Below are 20342 nucleotides of genomic sequence, written 5' to 3' on the forward strand. Positions count from 1 at the left end.
GTGTGTACACTCAGACAGTGAGTGCACGCACGCAGGAGCTAGTAGCCTATGAACACAGTGACTGAGTGTCCTAGACTCCTAGTACAGTAAGAGTAAGTAGTAACAGTAAGTACAACTAACTAATTACGATAATCAATCAGCGATCAGAAGGAAATGGAGTGTGGGTGTGTGTACACTCAGACAGTGAGTGCACGCACGCAGGAGCTAGTAGCCTATGGACAGTGACTGAGTGTCCTAGACTCCTAGTACAGTAAGAGTAAGTAGTAACAGTAAGTAGAACTAACTAATTACAATAATCAATCAGCGATCAGAAGGAAATGGAGTGTGGGTGTGTGTACACTCAGACAGTGAGTGCACGCACGCAGGAGCTAGTAGCCTATGAACACAGTGACTGAGTGTCCTAGACTCCTAGTACAGTAAGAGTAAGTAGTAACAGTAAGTAGAACTAACTAATTACAATAATCAATCAGCGATCAGAAGGAAATGGAGTGTGGGTGTGTGTACACTCAGACAGTGAGTGCACGCACGCAGGAGCTAGTAGCCTATGGACAGTGACTGAGTGTCCTAGACTCCTAGTACAGTAAGAGTAAGTAGTAACAGTAAGTAGAACTAACTAATTACGATAATCAATCAGCGATCAGAAGGAAATAGAGTGTGTGTTGTGTGTGTACACTCAGACAGTGAGTGCAGTGCGCACACGCAGGAGCTAGTAGCCTATATGAACAGTGACAGTGAGTGTCCCTACGGGTACAGTAAGAGTAAGTAGTAAGTAAGTACAACTAACTAACAATAATCTATCAGTAATCAGAAGGAAATAGAGTGTGTGTACACACAGACAGTGAGTGAGTGCACACACGCAGGAGCTAGCTAGTAGCCTATAAACAGTGACAGTCAGTGAGTGTCCTACTCCTAGTACAGTATAACTACAATACTATTAGTAAAGGACAGCAGAAATACTGGTATAGATGAGAGAAATAAACAGAGGACAGCTGCCCACAGAGGCAAGGCCCCCCTGAGGCCTAAACCTGTAAGCTTGCAGCAGCTGCCTGTCTCTAATGTAACACACAAGCTACTAACTAAAATACAATGTCTATCTAACTAACAACAATATAGGTGTATATGGCAGGTGTAGGTGAGCAAAAACGCTAGGTAAATGATCACAATAGAGCACTTGCTAAGCCAAAGCACAAAGGAGCAACTCTCTCTCTGTACAAGTCTCATGCAAGCATGGAGAAACGGAACATGGCGGCCGCTATTTATAGGGTAGGGGCTGGCCAGGGTCCCCCTCTGTGATTGGCTGCCGTCAGAGGGCCTGGGAGCCCTCTGATTGGCTCTAAGGACATCAATCTGGGCTATGACGCTATTCGAGCTCGGTACCGAGCTCGAATAGCGCCGAGTTGCTCGAATAGCTCGAATAGTGAATGGGCTATTCGAGTGTACTCGGATAGCCCATTCGAATAGCTCCAGCTATTCGGAGCTCGAATACCGAGCTCGAATAGCTGAAAAAGAGCTCGAATATTCGAGCTACTCGAATATTCGAGCTCTGCTGAGCACCACTGGGTGATAGTAAATAGATCTACTAGTTTTTCAGTGACGCAGTAAATTAGGCTCATAGTCTATACTTCTAACAGCACTGATATGTATATGCTAGAAAATAGAGTTCACTGCCCATCTTAATCCCATGTGGGTGGTGCTGTAAGCTTAAACCCTAATGCTTTAAGGTGACTCATACATGATACAACAAATAATTCGCTTTTCCTATTTATTCGATAAAAAGATTGATTAAACAATGCAATTGAATACAAAGGGGGGAAAAAGGTGCCCAGGATAGAATAAAAAATGTTAAAAACAATAAAAAGAAAAAAATGAGGTGGCTTACCTCAATGACAACAATTCATGTGAGAGCAACAAATGTTATTATGCACTGGAAATGCTTTTTGTGGGTCTACACCCACTTCCTCAGGCCAAATAAAAGTGCCCAAAATCATCAAATACAAGGCGCTGAGTGCTCAAATACTACAAAAGTACATGTAGGAATGCAATATATACAGAAAGAAAAATACACATATTCAAACACAAGCATAGTAATATCACAGATAATATATATATTAAAAAATAGTACAAGTATAAAAAAGATATAAAAACATATATGTGGGATATTAACGTGTATGGATCAAAAGTTTTTTACAGAGAGTTCCCTAGATATAATAGTATAGGAATGCCATGTATGTCATAAGAGCACAGGTAGATATAAGTGAAACGTCCCATGTTTACATACAGGCTGACATTTCAAACGTGTGCATACATATATCCAACCTAGGATGCATGTTCAATGTATGGAGGTACATTTGAATGTACGTATGTACGTATGTACATGGTTTGTATATATATATATATATATATATATATATAGCTGTTGTCCTGGCATTGCCCGGGTATGTATGTGGCTGGTGTTGGCTCCGCCCACTTTTTCTAACCCTAACACACAATTACTCAATGACTAAGTTTGTGAACTTTGGCATCAATAATTTGTATATTCCCATAGAAATTAATCAAATCAGATTGGCTGTTTGTGACTCCGACCCTCTCCAGCATTTGAACCCCAGTCACCCAATGACCAACTGTACAGGTTTGAGGCATCTGCTATTAACAGTGTAAAAATTGCAGCAATTTAAATATTCCCCTTGAAAATCAACAGGTGAATTTTGATTGGCTATTATAGGCTCCACCCACTTCCCTGAATATTAATCTCAGTCACCCAGTGACCATCTGGGCAAAGTTTGAGAACCCTGCCATTACCAGTGTAAGAAGGCCTTCAGTTTATATTTTCCCAGTGAAATTTGTTTTGGCTCTGCCCACTTTTTGTAACCTGGACACACAGTCACTCAATGAACAAGTTTTTGAGCTTTGGGGTCCTTAGCATCAATATTTTGTATTTTCACAGTAAAATAAAACAAATCTGATTGGCTGTTTGTGTCTCCGCCCCATTTTCTGAATTTGAACCCCAGTGACCCAATAACCAACCGTACCAAGTTTGACGCTTAACAGTGCAAGAATGGCAGCAAATTAAATATTCCCCTTGAAAATCAACAGGCAAATGTTGATTGGCTTTTTTAGGCTCCACCCACTTTTCTGAATATTAATCCCAGTCACCCAGTGACCAACTGTGCAAAGTTTAAGAACCCTGCCATTAACAGTGAAGAAGGGCTGCAGTTTACATTTTCCCAGGGAAATCTGTTTTTGATTCCACTCAGTTTTTGTGACCTTAACAGACAGTAACTCAATTATCAAGTTTGTGAGCTTTCGGGTTCCTGGCATCAAAATTGTGTGAATGGAAGCAGTTTATCCAGCAATGAAATCTGATTATCTGTTTAGTGAATTTCAACCCCAGTCACTTAATGACTGACTGTAGCAGGTTTGAGGCCTCTGCTAAATATGTAAGAATGGCAGCAGTTTCAATATTCCCCTTGAAAATCAATAAATGAATTTTGATTGGCTGTTGTATGCTCCACCTGTTTTTCTGAATATTAATCCAAGTCACCCAGTGACCAACTGTGTCAAGTTTGAGAACCCTGCCATTAACAGTGTAAGAATGGCTGCAGTTTATATTTTCCCATGTAAAAAGTTAGTTGTTTTTGGCTCCGCCCACTGTTTGTAACTTTGACATACAGTCACTCAATGACCACGTTTATGAGCTTTGGGGTCCTTGGCATCAAAAAGTAGCATTTTTGCATTGAAACTAAACAATTCTGATTGGCTATTTGTGGCCCGCCCCCTTTACAGAATGTAAACCCCATCTCCCAGAGACTGGCTGTACCAGATTTGAGGCATCTGCCATTAAGAGTGTAAGAATGGCAGCAATGTAAATATTCCCCTTTAAAATAAGTGACCAAAAGTGTAAAGTTTGAGAACCCTGCCAATGACAGAATGGCTGAAATCAATCTAACAAATCTGATTAGCTGTTTGTGGCTCCACCCCCTTTAGTGAATTTTGACCCCAGTCACCCAATGACTGACTGTATCAGGGTTGGGGCCTCAGTGTAAGAATGGTAGCAGTAGGTAGTTGAGTCATTAACAGTGTAAGAACGGTAGCAATGTAAATATTCCCTTTGAAAAATCAATAGGTGAATTTTGATTGGCTATTGTAGGCTCCACCCATTTTCCTGAATTTTAATCCCAGTCACCCAGTGACCAACTGTGCAAAGTTTGAGAACATTAACATTAACAGTGTAGGAATGACTGCAGTTTATATTTGACCAGTGAATTGTGTTTTTGGCTCTGCCCACTTTTTGTAATTTTGACACACAGTCACGCAATGACCACGTTTGTGAGCTTTCAGGTTCCTGTCATCAAAAATGTGTGAATGGAAGCTGTTTATCCAGCAAAGAAATCTAATTAGCTGTTTTTGGCTCTGCCCCTTTTGGTGAATTTCAAACCCCAGTCACCCCAGACTGGTGCAAGTTTGAAGCCTCTGCCATGAACAGTGTAAGAATGGCAGCAGTTTCAATATTCCCCTTGAAAATCGGTAGGTGAATTTTGAGTTCCTTGGCTGTGACTTTGTTAAAGCGAGAACTGTAGTCAAAATTTCTTCTCTACTCTCTACTAACTTACCATGCTATAACAGCTTCTGATAACTAACTGTTTAAAAAAAAAAGTACCTAAAGGGTCTGAGAGCCTCATATACTGTAAAGGATTGCGGAGATGCCACCGCGCGGTCTGGCGGCGGGGCGGCTGTCTCCGCGTTCAGACCAGCGGTTTCCACACAGCAGCATGCGTCTGGTTTGCCTGGGCCTTCTAGTGCACACAGATGGAGAGCTACGCGCGCACGCTGGGAGGCAGGCCCTTTATGCCAGGAGGAGAGGGATCAGCTGATCAGGTTGGTCAGCTGATCCCAGCGCAGACTGTCATTAGCTGAGTAGCGCTGGGTGGCGCTGAGGAGTTCTGCACGATATATAGATCTCACTGGTCAGTCTCAGGTTGTCTGCCGTTGCGAATACATACGTGTGAGCACTCAGATCATTGTCAGATCCCACAGTGTGTTAGAACCAGGTGGACCTGGGAATTCACACTTAGCCAGATTACGCTTGTGTCATTACTGTGTTATACTTTAGACCAGTTCCAGGGTGTTGTGACCAATGACCTCACACCCAAGCTTAGGAATACTGTGTCATTGCTGTGTTATACTTTAGACCAGTTCCAGGGTGTTGTGACCAAGGACCTCACACCCAAGCTTAGGAATACTGTGTCATTGCTGTGTTATACGTTAGACCAGTTCCTGGGTGTTGAGACCACGGACCTCACACTCTAGACTAGGCCTCTGCTTTATCTGTTATGACCAATTGCTCTCTCGACCTCTCTCCTGCTTTCTGATTCGGTACCTATGCATATCTGCCTGCCTGTTGCCAAACCCTGCCTGTACCTGGTTATCGAATCAGCCTTCTGTCTCTGTACCTTATCTGCTCGTGTGTTGCCGACCTGGCCTGGCCGACCCTTCTGGCTGTCACTCATACCTTGAGTGTTCAGTCTGTCTGTACTACCTGTGACACTACCCCGCCAAGTGTCAGGTAGCTGCAGAGACCTCCTGTTCCTCAGAGAGGCCTCTCTGCAGTTCAGTCAGGGGCTCTATCCCTTAGGAGTCCTTTGGCTGCAGTATAGTCTGATTCCCAGTATTGCAGGGAATCACTGGCTCGCAGGTTATCTCTATCCCCTTTCCTAGGAGATAGTTCACACACACACAGGGCCGGATTTCTGGCAAGGCCACATAGGCCATGGCCTAGGGCACCAAAAATTTGGGGGCGGCTCAGTGAGGGGAAGTAAAGCTGTTCTATGCAGCCATCCCTATCTACAAGGACAGCTTTAACCTTTAAACTCTCTGTCCTGTACCTGTGTTGTCCCTGCAAGACCTGTAAGCTCTATCCTGCAGTTATACTTCAGCCTAACTCTCATGGTGACTCAATGGGTCCATCATTAATGAGATGGCAAACATAAAAGTTCTTAAGGAAAACATAACTTATAATCTCTACGCGTATTACTGAAATGGTTATTTTCTGTGACTTCCAATGATGGAAAGCAAGTAGAATTCTCGTGCACATAGAGATAACAACGACACGTATAGTTGGCCTTGGGCGGTAAAAAGTACAAATCCGGCCCTGCACACACAGCCAAGGGCCACCTGCTCCTCAGGTGGTCCATGCTCATTGTTATCTGCGTCTCCCGCCCCACGGGAGATAGCCTACTGTTGCACCAAAACACTTACACTTTATCAGGTGTTCAGAGGTTAGTCATACTTGTATTATTGGTGATTCCGCAGATCATCAATAATCGGGTATATATCTGTATTGTTGGTGATACTGCAGATCACCAATAATCAGATTCTCTCTGTGTGCTGACACCAAACGTTACATATATACACTCAAAGGTCATTGGACGAGGCAGCCGGATGATGTATACGGTGGCCCGTATGCATAGCCCAAAGATCTGGATTGGCAAATTGTCTACATGCTAGGGACACATCTGTACAGCACTTGGAATCAAACCCGAGAGACCGAGTCCCAATCCCTACGGGTGACATTTCACTGATAGCACATAGAAAATAGTTAATAATTTTCCTCACTGAAGACCTTTTTTTCATTAAACTCAGTATAACAAATGCATGCTGTGGCTGTTCCCAGCACTGCTGCACTAGGATCTGGGGGGTGGAGGGACTTGTGATTTTTGTGCAGATGACAAGGCTTCCAGACAAAACTGAGTAGAGTAATTATAAGGTTAAAAAGGAGTTTGAAAGGTAGGAAAGTGAATTTTGAAACAATAAATATCCCAATATTAAACGTCTGCTACTGACTAAATCAGTTGCATAGTAGTAAATTAGATGTATGAGCAAATGAACATTAAGTATGACATAATTCAAGGCAAGGGGAGGGACAGTGGGCAATCTTCACCTCATCTTTCCCTAACCTAGTTTTAGGATTGTTAGCTGTAAATAACTCACTAATTATAAACTTGAAATTTCTTTATACTTAAAATGTAATATATTTCTACCCTGCCAAGCATTCGGTAGCAAGTCCAAATAGTAGATGTAGTACTTAGTAGTAAGCGAAACCATATATATATATATATATATATATATAGAGAGAGAGAGAGAGAGAGAGAGAGAGAGAGAGAGAGAGAGAGAGAGAGAGAGAGAGAGAGAGAGAGAGAGAGAGAGGAGGTAGAAGGGCGTAGCAGCACCACTGTGAAATAAATATATATATATATATAGGGTTGGACAAAATTATGGAAATACCTAACATTTTGGCAACATAATCTTTGAACATGTTTTAAGCAACTAAAACTTGACATATTACATTTTTTGGTTATTATTTTTCTTATTTGATATGTTTAATTAAAATAATTGTTTTTTACATATATTGAAACAAATGTTGGTTATAATTTATAAAAATGGCAGATCTCTCAGACCTTCAAAGAGGCCAAATTGTTGGTGCTCATATGGCAGGCGCTACTGTAAAAGAAACTGTAAAAGAAACAAGGTACGGTCTCAAAAGTAATAACTGTCTTTGAAAGAGAAGGAAAAACGTCCTCAGCAAAGCACAGTTGTGGCCGAAAGTCGAAGTTGTCTGAGAGAGACTGTCGGACACTAAATCGAATTGTTAGAAAAGCTCGCAAGACCACGGCTCCTAAAATCACTACAGAGCTAAATGAATACCTACAGGACCCAGTTTCTACAAAAACTGTTTGTCGAGAGCTGCACAAATCTGGATTCCACTGAAGAACTGCAATTAGAAAACCTCTGCTCTCAAAGACAAATGTTTCAAAGCGTTTAGAGTGGTGTAGAAACCACCAGAATTGGTCCCTCGAGCAGTGGAAAAATTAGATTTTCTCTGACAAATCATCGTTTACCTTATTTCCGACCTCTGGCCGAGTGTACATTTGGAGACAGCCGAAAGAAGCATTTCAGCCAGACTGCCTTCTCCCAACCGTAAAAAAATGGCAGGGGTTCTGTGATAATCTGGGGTGCTATTTCTTGGAAATTCGCTGGGCCAATGATTTCGCTTCATGGAAGAATTAACAGCTGAGACTAAGAATGTCGGACGACCACGTTCATCCTATGGTTCAAGAACTGTTTTCCAGAGGGGAATGCCATCTTTCAAGATAATGCCCCAATCCATACAGCTAGAATTGTTACAGAATGGCACGAGGAACATTCTAATGAAGTTGAGCATCTCATCTGGCCACCACAATCACTAGACCTCAACATTATTGACCATTTATGGTCGTTTTTAGAGATTCAAGTAAGAAGTCAATTTCCACCACCATCGTCTCTAAAAGAACTGGAGGGTGTTTTAACTGAAGAATGGGCTAAATGCCTTAGGAAAAAATTCACAATTTATATGAAGCAACACCTTGGAGAATTGAGGCTGTAATTGTCGTAAAAGGTGGACCTACACCATATATTATATATATATATTGATTTTCTTTATACAGTTTATAGAATAACTGGCTATCAGCACCACCACATATCGTGGTTGTCTTATGTGGCACTTTGAGTCTATTGCTTTAAGGTTCAGAACAGTACCATCATTTGGAATATTAAAATGTGCATTCTTACTTGTGTCCATTTGAGAGATATCTTGCAGGTTTACTTATCTATCACACACATGCATGCAACATATCATATACTGAATACATTTATTTTATGTCAGCGTAGATGGTAATGCTTTTTGCAGAAAATGATGACAGCTTGGAAGAGCTGATTGAAGCCTGTCTTAGGTGCATTTATTACACAGCGTGAGAAATGTTAACCTCCTTGACGGTTATCCCGAACTCAGTTCTGGGTAACCTGCGCAGGAGGATCTCTCAGGCTCCGCTGGGCCGATTTGCATAATTTTTTTTTTTGTTACAAGCAGCTAGCACTTTGCTAGCTGCTTGTAACTTCCGATCGCCGCCGCTCGCCGCCGATCCGCCGCCCCCCCCGCCCCAGACCCCTGCACTGCCTGGCAAATCAGTGCCAGGCAGCGTTGAGGGGCGTATCGGGATTCCCTATGATGTCCCGACGTCCATGACGTCGGTGACATCATCCCGCCCCGTCGCCATGGCGACCGGGGAAGCACTGCAGGAAATGCCGTTCTGAACGGGATTTCCTGCTTACTCTGATCGCCGAAGGCGATCGGAGTGGGGGGGGATGCCGCCGCCCAGCCCTAGCCTCGCTACATGATTTAAAAAAAAAAAAAAAAAAAACTTCTGTGCTGCCTCCTTGCCGGAGGAATTGAACCGGCAAGGAGGTTAAATAAGGTGAATGTCCTATATTCAGGAATCCTCCTTACTTCAAAAGTCATTTGTGTTTGTTGTGCAAAGAAAAAAAATGTTTACTGTTTTTATAACAGCCAAGCAGTAGGTCTTTCTGAACATCTGAGCTTTTTATGACAACAGGCTATTTTCTGTTTACTTCAGAATCATAAATGATCGGATTAGCTGATAATGTATCTGACACTAGATAAAAGAACAGCAATCATAACAACTCTTGGAACAAAATAATAGTAACAGAATCAGAGCAGACACACAGTGGGGTTGATTTACTGAGGTTGAAGACCAGCACAGAACATTGAGGAACATAAGTGTTCCAGGACATCTGTACTAGATTAAAAAAAAGTGTACAATTATTTTTTTTATTAGTCTTAAATTAAAAAACATTTTTAAACATAAGCACATAGGCCCATATGCAATTTACTTTTTTTCTCCTGAGTTTTCACATAGGAGATACTTTTTCATCTTCTATATACTGTACATATTTTTTCATCACTTTGCAGTTACAAAAAGTACCAACAAGTAAGTGAAGAAGTAGAATCACAATTATTTTGAGTATTTTTTTTGCTTGCTGGTGGCTTAAAGCTAATGTGAACCCTTATTTAAAAAAAAGTCAGATATTCACCTAAGGAGAGGGAAGGCTCGGTCCTAATGAGCCTTCCCTCTCCTCTCCCGGTGCCCCCGGTGCTGCGCCAGCTCCTCTGTTCATATCCCCCGCCGAGGGGACTTCGGAAGTCTTTTGGAGCTGGGTCCTCCCAAAGACAGGCGGCGCACACATGAGTGCGTCATAGAGGGCGCGTGCGCAGTGTAGAGCGGCCCATCTTTAGGAGCACTCAAGCTCCCGAAGCATTTCCGAAGCCTCCCTTCGGCCAGGAGACAGCGGTATTTGACCGAAACGGATGAATACCGCTACGGGGGAGCCAGGACAACAGCGGGGACCGGGAGAGGAGAGGGAATGCTCTATGGGACCCAAAGCCTCCCTCTCCTTAGGTAAGTATCTGACTTTTTTTTAATACGGGTTTCCATTCACTTTAAAGGGCATTTTATTAACAGTTGTAAGAATATCACCTAGGAGAAAACTCAGGAGAAAAAGTTAATTGCATATGGGCCATGGTTTCTTTGCATTCATTACTTGTAGTAGAGGCAAGCTTTGGGAGACACCTTTTCACTGTGGCTGTTTAAATTGCGGTGCTTGTCATTTGCACATTTCCTTCTCTTACCAGAAACACCAGTGTACAGCTTTTTTCTGAATTATGTAGTGGCAGAACTGAAAAGAGCTGAGTTGGGGTTTAGTAGCTCCCCCTACAACCTCACCAAGGAGGAACACCAGGAACTGAGAGAGCTGTGATGTATGTACAATATTATTATCAAACCATCTGATAATGCTGGAAACATAATTAATGTGAATGCTGAGCATGAACACATCTTCTATAGGACCCAGAGCTTTTCCTCTCCTTAGGTAAGTATCTGGCTATATATATATATATATACAGGTAGTCCACGGTTAACGAACGAGATAGGGTCTGTCAGCTCGTTCTTAACCTGAATTCGTCCTTAAGTCGGGACGCCACCTTTGCCCCTGTTTTTAAAGCAGAGTAGGCGCAGCGGAAGGCAGATAGGGGACATCTTACCTCTTCCACGGCGGTAGAAGGTCCCAGCGTGCTGCCCAGGAGCTGCGTGGCCCGTCCTCTCTCTCCATCCACTGTTCCCCCGGCGGCTTCTCATGCGTCGCATAATGATGCATCAGGAGGCGCCGCCACTAGGGGGCTTTTCCTGATTGCGTCATTATGCGACGCAGAAGAAGCCGCCAGGGAACAGTGGACGGTGAGAGAGGACGGGCCGTGCAGCTTCCAGGCAGCTTCCTGGGACCTTCTACCACCATGGAACAGGTAAGATGTCCCCTATCTGCCTTCTGCTGCGCCTACTCTGCTTTAAAAACGACAGCAGAAGAGGTATTCCCCGGTTGCATGACGTCATCGCGGCAGGTCGGGGGGGCGTTCGTATCAGGGGGTCTTCGTAAGTCGGGCGTTCGTAAACCGGGGACTACCTGTATATATATATATATATATATATATATATACTATATATATTTATATATATATATATATATATATATATATATATATATATATATATATATATATATATATATATATATATATATATACAGTGGTGTAAGAAACTATTTGCCCCCTTCCTGATTTCTTATTCTTTTGCATGTTTGTCACACTTAAATGTTTCTGCTCATCAAAAACCGATAACTATTAGTCAAAGATAACATAATTGAACACAAAATGCAGTTTTAAATGATGGTTTGTATTATTTAGTAAGAAAAAAAAAACTCAAAACCTACATGGCCCTGTGTGAAAAAGAAATTGCCCCCTGAACCTAATAACTGGTTGGGCCACCCTTAGCAGCAATAACTGCAATCAAACGTTTGCGATAACTTGCAACGAGTCTTTTATAGCGCTCTGGAGGAATTTTGGCCCACTCATCTTTGCAGAATTGTTGTAATTCAGCTTTATTTGAGGGTTTTCTAGCATGAGCCGCCTTTTTAAGGTCATGCCACAACATCTCAATAGGATTCAGGTCAGGACTTTGACTAGGCCACTCCAAAGTCTTCATTGTGTTTTTCTTCAGCCATTCAGAGGTGGATTTGCTGGTGTGTTTTGGGTCATTGTCCTGCTGCAGCACCCAAGATCGCTTCAGCTTGAGTTGACGAACAGATGGCCAGACATTCTCCTTCAGGATTTTTTGGTAGACAGTAGAATTCATGGTTCCCTCTATCACAGCAAGCCTTCCAGGTCTTGAAGCAGCAAAACAACCCCAGACCATAACACTACCACCATATTTTACTGTTGGTATGATGTTCTTTTGCTGAAATGCTGTGTTACTTCTACGGCAGATGTAACGGGACACGCACCTTCCAAAAAGTTCAACTTTTGTCTCGTCGGTCCACAAGGTATTTTCCCAAAAGTCTTGGCAATCATTGAGATGTTTTTAGCAAAATTGAGACGAGCCTTAATGTTCTTTTTGCTTAAAAGTGGTTTGTGCCCTGGATATCTGCCATGCAGGCCGTTTTTGCCCAGTCTCTTTCTTATGGTGGAGTCGTGAACACTGACCTTAATTGAGGCAAGTAAGGCCTGCAGTTCTTTAGATGTTGTCCTTGGGTGTTTTGTGGCCTCTCGGATGAGTTTTCTCTGCGCTCTTGGGGTAATATTGGTCGGCCGGCCACTCCTGGGAAGGTTCATCACTGTTCCATGTTTTTGCCATTTGTGGATAATGGCTCTCACTGTGGTTCGCTGGAGTCCCAAAGCTTTAGAAATGGCTTTATAACCTTTACCAGACTGATAGATCTCAATTACAGTACTTTTGTTCTCATTTGTTCCTGAATTTCTTTGGATCTTGGCATGATGTCTAGCTTTTGAGGTGCTTTTGGTCTACTTCTCTGTGTCAGATCGCTCCTATTTAAAGAGACACTGAAGCGAAAAAAAAAATTATGATATTATGATTTGTATGTGTAGTACAGCTAAGAAATAAAACATTAAGATCAGATACGTCAGTCTAATTGTTTCCAGTACAGGAAGAGTTGAGAAACTCCAGTTGTTATCTCTATGCAAACATGCCATTAAGCTCTCAGACTAAGTTAGTCGTGGAGAGGGCTGTTATCTGACTTTTATTATCTCAACTGTAAGTGAACTGTTTACTTTTTATCTGCTAGAGGAGAGGTCATTACTTCACAGACTGCTCTGAAATAATCATTTTGAATGCTGAGTGTTGTGTAATCTGCACATATTATAGAATAATGCAATGTTAGAAAAAACACTATATACCTGAAAATAAAAGTATGAGAATATTTTCTTTGCTGCTAATCTTCTAGTAATTATTCATAGTACACAACCAATTCATTATATCATATATTTTTTTTTCGCTTCAGTGTCTCTTTAAGTGATTTCTTGATTGAAACAGGTGTGGCAGTAATCAGGCCTGGGGGTGACTACAGAAATTGAACTCAGGTGTGATAAACCACCATTACGTTATTATTTAACAAGGGGGGCAATCACTTTTTCACACAAGGCCATGTAGATTTTGAGTTTTTATTCTTACTAAATAATAAAAACCATCATTTAAAACTGCATTTTGTGTTTAATTATGTTATCTTTGACTAATAGTTAACGGTTTTTGATGAGCAAAAACATTTAAGTGTGACAAACATGCAAAAGAACAAGAAATCAGGAAGGGGGCAAATAGTGTTTCACACCACTGTATATATATATATATATATATATGTATATATATATATATATATATATATATATATATATATATATATATATATATATATATATATATATATATATATAGGACACAGAGCCTCTCCATAGGTAAGTATCTGGCTATATATATATATATATATATATATATATATATATATATATATATACATACATATATATATATATATATATATACTGTATATATGTATATATGTGACTCCCAATGTTTAATGATTACTACCATTTACAACATGATTATTACCAGCACAAGACCAATAATGAGCTAATACTGTGGTAGAGGGGGATCCCCTCATGGCCCCTCTAGCCCAAGGTCCACGGATCGCAACCTCTGCATCCCCTATTGCTATGCCTCTGGTTGTTGCCATGTATATTCTGGAGCAGTTAGTGTTCTTTCTGAATAACAGCTACACTAAGCCGGTACTGAACCTGGTTGGTGAGACTGTTTTTATATGTATACATTTATGTGCAGATATTATTTCTACGAACTGTCATAAGCTTCCTATAGCACTGGATGACTGAGGAAGTCGGTGTGTCCCAATCACAGGTCCCGCCTGCATGGTGCTGTAGTTAATACTGGAGGCTAGAACACTATTTCACTGCATATAGCTGGAATGCCTTAAGATATATACAGTGGTGTGAAAAACTATTTGCCCCCTTCCTGATTTCTTATTCTTTTGCATGTTTGTCACACTTAAATGTTTCTGCTCATCAAAAACCGTTAACTATTAGTCAAAGATAACGTAATTGAACACAAAATGCAGTTTTGAATGATGGTTTTTATTATTTAGTGAGAAAAAAAAACTCCAAATCTACATGGCCCTGTGTGAAAAAGTGATTGCCCCCCCTTGTTAAAAAATAATGTAACTGTGGTTTATCACACCTGAGTTCAATTTCTGTAGTCACCACCAGACCTGATTACTGCCACACCTGTTTCAATCAAGAAATCACTTAAATAGGAGCTATCTGACACAGAGAAGTAGACCAAAAGCACCTCAAAAGCTAGACATCATGCCAAGATCCAAAGAAATTCAGGAACAAATGAGAACAAAAGTATTGTAATTGAGATCTATCAGTCTGGTAAAGGTTATAAGGCCATTTCTAAAGCTTTGGGACTCCAGCGAATCACGGTGAGAGCCATTATCCACAAATGGCAAAAACATGGAACAGTGATGAACCTTCCCAGGAGTGGCCGGCCGACCAAAATTACCCCAAGCGCGCAGAGAAAACTCATCCGAGAGGCCACAAAAGATCCCAGGACAACATCTAAAGAACTGCAGGCCTCACTTGCCTCAATTAAGGTCAGTGTTCACGACTCCACCATAAGAAAGAGACTGGGCAAAAATGAGCTGCATGGCAGATATCCAAGGTGCAAACCACTTTTAAGCAAAAAGAACATTAAGGCTCGTCTCAATTTTGCTAAAAAAAAATCTCAATGATTGCCAAGACTTTTGGGAAAATACCTTGTGGACCAACGAGACAAAAGTTGAACTTTTTGGAAGGTGCGTGTCCCGTTACATCTGGCGTAGAAGTAACAGCATTTCAGCAAAAGAACATCATACCAACAGTAAAATATGGTGGTGGTAGTGTGATGGTCTGGGGTTGTTTTGCTGCTTCAGGACCTGGAAGGCTTGCTGTGATAGATGGAATCATGAATTCTACTGTTTACCAAAAAATCCTGAAGGAAAATGTCCGGCCATCTGTTCGTCAACTCAAGCTGAAGAGATCTTGGGTGCTGCAGCAGGACAATGACCCAAAACACACCAGCAAATCCACCTCTGAATGGCTGAAGAAAAACAAAATGAAGACTTTGGAGTGGCCTAGTCAAAGTCCTGACCTGAATCCTATTGAGATGTTGTGGCATGACCCTAAAAAAGCAGTTCATGCTAGAAAACCCTCAAATAAAGCTGAATTACAACAATTCTGCAAAGATGAGTGGGACAAAATTCCTCCAGAGTGCTGTAAAAGACTCGTTGCAAGTTATCGCAAACGCTTGATTGCAGTTATTGCTGCTAAGGGTGGCCCAACCAGTTATTAGGTTCAGGGGGCAATTTCTTTTTCACACAGGGCCATGTAGGTTTTGAGTTTTTTTTCTCACTAAATAATAAAAACCATCATTTAAAACTGCATTTTGTGTTCAATTATGTTATCTTTGACTAATAGTTAACTTTTTTTGATGAGCAGAAACATTTAAGTGTGTCAAACATGCAAAAGAATAAGAAATCAGGAAGGGGGCAAATAGTTTTTCACACCACTGTATATATATAAGGAACCTCTGCTACCTCAGAGAAAGGATTATAATCATCTAAGTCCGCACAGAGACTTTTTTAATATCGGACTATTATACAATTTATTCTTCTATAGATCCTTGATTGTTTATATATTTTTGACTAATGGAAATCTTTTTGAGGAACCAGTGTGCTCTCGTGTGAAAGAGCGTGTGCAAGTGTGATATATGTGGGATTATTATTATCTCTCAAATAAAATGAAAAAATAGTAAATATTGGAAATATTGAGTTTAATTCCAGTGCTCCTACTTTTTTATTTATGCTTGACTGTTTTGAGGGGAGGGAATCAGGGAATATCCCACCACAGTTGTGCAGCAGCAGGAGGAAGTATTTGGACTATACTATTTTGTGGTCATTTAGGCGTGACATTTGACCTTCACTCTTTCACCTATTCAAATCAGTGGTTGATTGATATTTATAATATAATTTTAGACTCATCAGCGCCCCTTGTTAATTTAATTTTCCTGAACAACATTTGACATTTTAAATTCATGATGTCATGTTAATTCAATTCACTCACATTTCTCAATTTGTGTGTCCATGAAGACACAAATAGCTATTTTACCACCACTGTTTATAAAAAACTCAAAGCCACAAAGTCTGTCCAACTACATGCACTATTTTGAGTTTTCCTGTTGGCCATTATCATTGACTTTCTGCAATTCCACCTCAACTGATCATTGCAAACTTGAAGCAACAAAAAATAACTCATGCTATTGAAACATAGATACAGCTGGAAAAGCCTCTAAAAGACAAACATGGTGGCCTTAAATAGTGACGGAAAAAAACCTAAATACTCCTCAGTTAAATTTGGGTAGGACCTTAGTCAGGGCCGGCCCTAGACTATTTGCCGCCTGAGGCAAAAAAAAAATTTCCGCCGCCACCCCCCCTCCCCCCCGGTGGGGGGCGCGCTCTGGGGGGCCGCCGAGCTGGAGGGGTAGCTGGCAGGACGGGGGTATTGAGCCTAGCGGCGGGGAGGGGGTCATACCCCCCCCTCCCTCGCCTGGGTCCCCCGTGCTCCGCTCCCCTCCAGCCTTAAATACAAGCAGCCGCTATGTGCAAGAGGCACGGGCGGGTAGGACTCACCTCTTCCTCGTTCCAAGCGTGCGCTCCACTGACGTCACTTCCTGCAGCGTTGCAGGAAGTGACGTCAGTGGAGCGCACGCTGGCCTGGAACGAGAAGGAGGTCAGTAATCCCCGCCCGTGCCTCTTACACATAGCGGCTGCTTGTATTTAAGGCTGGAGGGGAGCGGAGCACGGGGGACCCAGGCGAGGGAGGGGGGGTACGACCCCCCTCCCTGCCGCTAGGCCCAATACCCCCGTCCTGCCAGCTACCCCTCCAGCTCGGCGGCCGGCTCCCCGCACCCACGGACGGGCGGGTGCCGCCCCTGGAATTTTGCCGCCTGAGGCAAAAGTTTCACCCCGCCACATGAGCGGGCCGGCCCTGACCTTAGTTATATTCCATCACTGAAAGAGTAGAAGATTACACAAATGTCTAAGTATTAACCATTTATTGTTGTGGACAACAATAACAAATTCAGTAAATTTATTGCAAATGCCATGGCATATTTTAAAAACAATGACATTTGGGCCATATCTTATTCAAGGTGATAAGTAGCTTGCAAATGCAAGCTACTTATCACCTTGCCATCACACGAGGATTACCGGCAAATCCTAATGCCAGTTTTACTCATACGATGGCAGATCATTAGGGAGCATTACTCAGGTGAAAGCGTAAGCAATGCTCCCATATCTCTTGCAATAGAGAGTAAGATGTTGCGCTGTGGTGCTCTCCTTCAGCACCATGGCACTGCTGCCTCACTCCCCCAGGCCATGCGCATGCTACCATCAAACACCCGCTGCCATTTTCCACCACTGTATCTTGGAAACTCCTTTACTAAGGAGACCCCAAGAGCTTCCTGTCGATCTGTCCATCTTTGCCCGCAGCTCCCCCCGACAGTGGACCAGTGAAAATAGTCCAGACAGTGGACCAATGAGGATCCCTGCTGGGGGCTTCAAAGATGCTTTGCCAGGGCTAAGAGAGAATTGCAGTGACGGGGCTTACGGCAAGGAGTGTCGGGTGTTCAGTGGATGCAGGTAAATTGCTTGGGGGTGCCTGCCTCTGCTGCGGGGATGGGGGAGTTTGGGGAAAGGACAGAAGGACGTACGGGGAGCTCTGGAGGTCTCCTTTATTAAAGGAGACCCCCAGATGCAGTGACAAAGACGTGGATTAGCACTTTAGACCTGCTTTTTACAGGTCTAAGCAAATGCTCATGTCTGACGGGAAGCATTGCTTCCCGGCAGCATGAAAACTGCAATTGGACAGGGTGTAAAGAACTTGCTGTGCGAATATATCACCCAAGTGAGTTCTTTACCGCATGGGGGGGGGTGTTACATTTAATTGAATCAGGTGCTGGTGAGTTTGGTAATAGAATATGGCTCAATTTTTGTAAGTGAATTATTATATGAAAATATCACTTGGCAAGTACCACGTGACACGTGGCAAGTACCACGTGACACGTGGCAAGTGCCACGTGACACGTGGCATGTGCCACGTGACACGTGGCAAGTGCCATGTGACATGTGGCAAGTGACACGTGCCAAGTGCCACGTGACATGTGCCAAGTGCCGACTGACAGTCAGACAGCAGAGGAGAAGACACTAGTGCACACTAACTGTCACACTGCCACTGCTCACAGCACAGCAGTTCTGCAGAAAGCTAACACAGTAGTACTACTACTCTAACAACTACTAGCAATGACTGCAGTACTACAGTACTAACTACACAATAACACAGTAATCCTATCCCCTTATCCCTAACCTAAGCTATACCTAAGGCTAATAGCTGTCCAGCAGGCAGCAGCTGGCCTGGTCTGTGCACAGATCACACACAGACACATAGCAGCTGCCTGCAGCACACACTCTGACTGTCACACAAATGACATCAAGCTAATTAATGATTTAACAATAGTGTAGTGATAGTGAAGGGGTTTATCACTGAACAGCTTTTGGTTTATCACTGCTAGGCCAGCCGCATTGGAGCACACACTCTGACTGTCATACAATGACATCAATCAAGCGAACTAACGATTTAACAATAGTGTAGTGATAGTAGTGAAGGGGTTAATCACCGAACAGCTTATCACTGTGTACACCCCTTGCTACTAGGCCCAGCAGCACTCTGACTGTCACACTATGACATCAATCAAGCTAATTAACGATTTAACAATAGTGTAGTGATAGTAGTGAAGGGGTTAATCACTGAACAGCTTTTGGTTTATAACTGTGTACAGCCCTTGCTAGGCCACCAGCACTGGAGCATGTCTCTCAGTGAGCATTCAGCAAGCTAAGATGATATGTCTCATCACGGCAGCCCTCTTTATTATACAGGGGGGCTGACCAGTGTTTTTTTTTTCTGTGATTGGGTGCCAGGGTTTAGGCTGGGAGCCCTCTGTTTGGCTCAATGAGGTCAGATGGGGCTGGCCAGGGTTCCCCTCTGTGATTGGTTGCTAGGGCTTCTGCTGGGAGCCCTCTGATTGGCTCCAGGAACTCATCTCCTTAGTTACAGTATTTCAGACCCGGATATCCGCAATATCCGCGGATATCTGGGTTATGCGGCCAAATATCCGCAGATAGCTAGCAGTTGTTTTTTTAAATCCGGAATCCGAATCGGGTAGCGTAAAAAAGTTTGGATATCCGGGTTACCTGGATATCCGGAATCCTGATGAGCAGCCCTGTCTGAAACCTTAAAATGGTGTTGTAATGAAATGATGCCACTGTGCCAACTGTAAGACCACACATATGGTGTGTGTATTAGTTTGCCAAAGGGGAATGTTCTACATTGACAAAACCAAATGATCATTTAAGAAAAGGATGGAAAAATATCTGAATGGCACTAATGTAAATATTACAACATCACAAAGTGTCAAGATGTGTCAGGGTTGTGACCAATATGATATTAAATTCTCTGTACTTGATGGTATTCAAAGTGGCAGTTTAGAAAGGATTTCTATCTCGACTCTAGGATTTTTTTTAGATTTCTCTCCTGTTATAGGTTTAGGGTGATTATCAGTGATGAGTGAAAACAGCTATATTCTTTTCACATTCACTTTTGCAAAAATAATGTAAAATTCGACTTTCGAGCGAAAATGCCATCAAAAATTATCTTGGAATAAATTTGTGATTTTTTGCATTTTTTGTGAATTTTGCATCAGAAAGCAAATGTTGTTTTCTTTAACTATATTGTGAAAGTACAATGTATTTTCGCAAATATTTTCTTGAAATCGAAAATAGCATTTTTGATACAAAAAAATTCTCAAGCATCACTGGTGATTGTGCTACTAGATCTCAATGGGCCTTTTGTTTTGGGCCTATTTCTGGTTCAAATTAATGTGGTTACTGTATGTATCTTGAAATATAGTATAATTAATATTGACCAAATGGCCCATGCTGCCTACAAC

At 42.2% G+C, this 20342-nt stretch overlaps 1 protein-coding gene across 3 annotated transcripts in view; it reads left to right on the plus strand.

The window, feature by feature from the left end:
- The window catches only part of CDH20 (cadherin 20), a 556554-nt gene that overhangs the window by 234436 nt on the left and 301776 nt on the right, over positions 1 to 20342 (plus strand). The window lies entirely within an intron of this gene.

This window comes from Hyperolius riggenbachi, chromosome 5, assembly GCF_040937935.1.
Source record: "Hyperolius riggenbachi isolate aHypRig1 chromosome 5, aHypRig1.pri, whole genome shotgun sequence".
In the NCBI taxonomy this organism is placed as follows: domain Eukaryota; kingdom Metazoa; phylum Chordata; class Amphibia; order Anura; family Hyperoliidae; genus Hyperolius; species Hyperolius riggenbachi.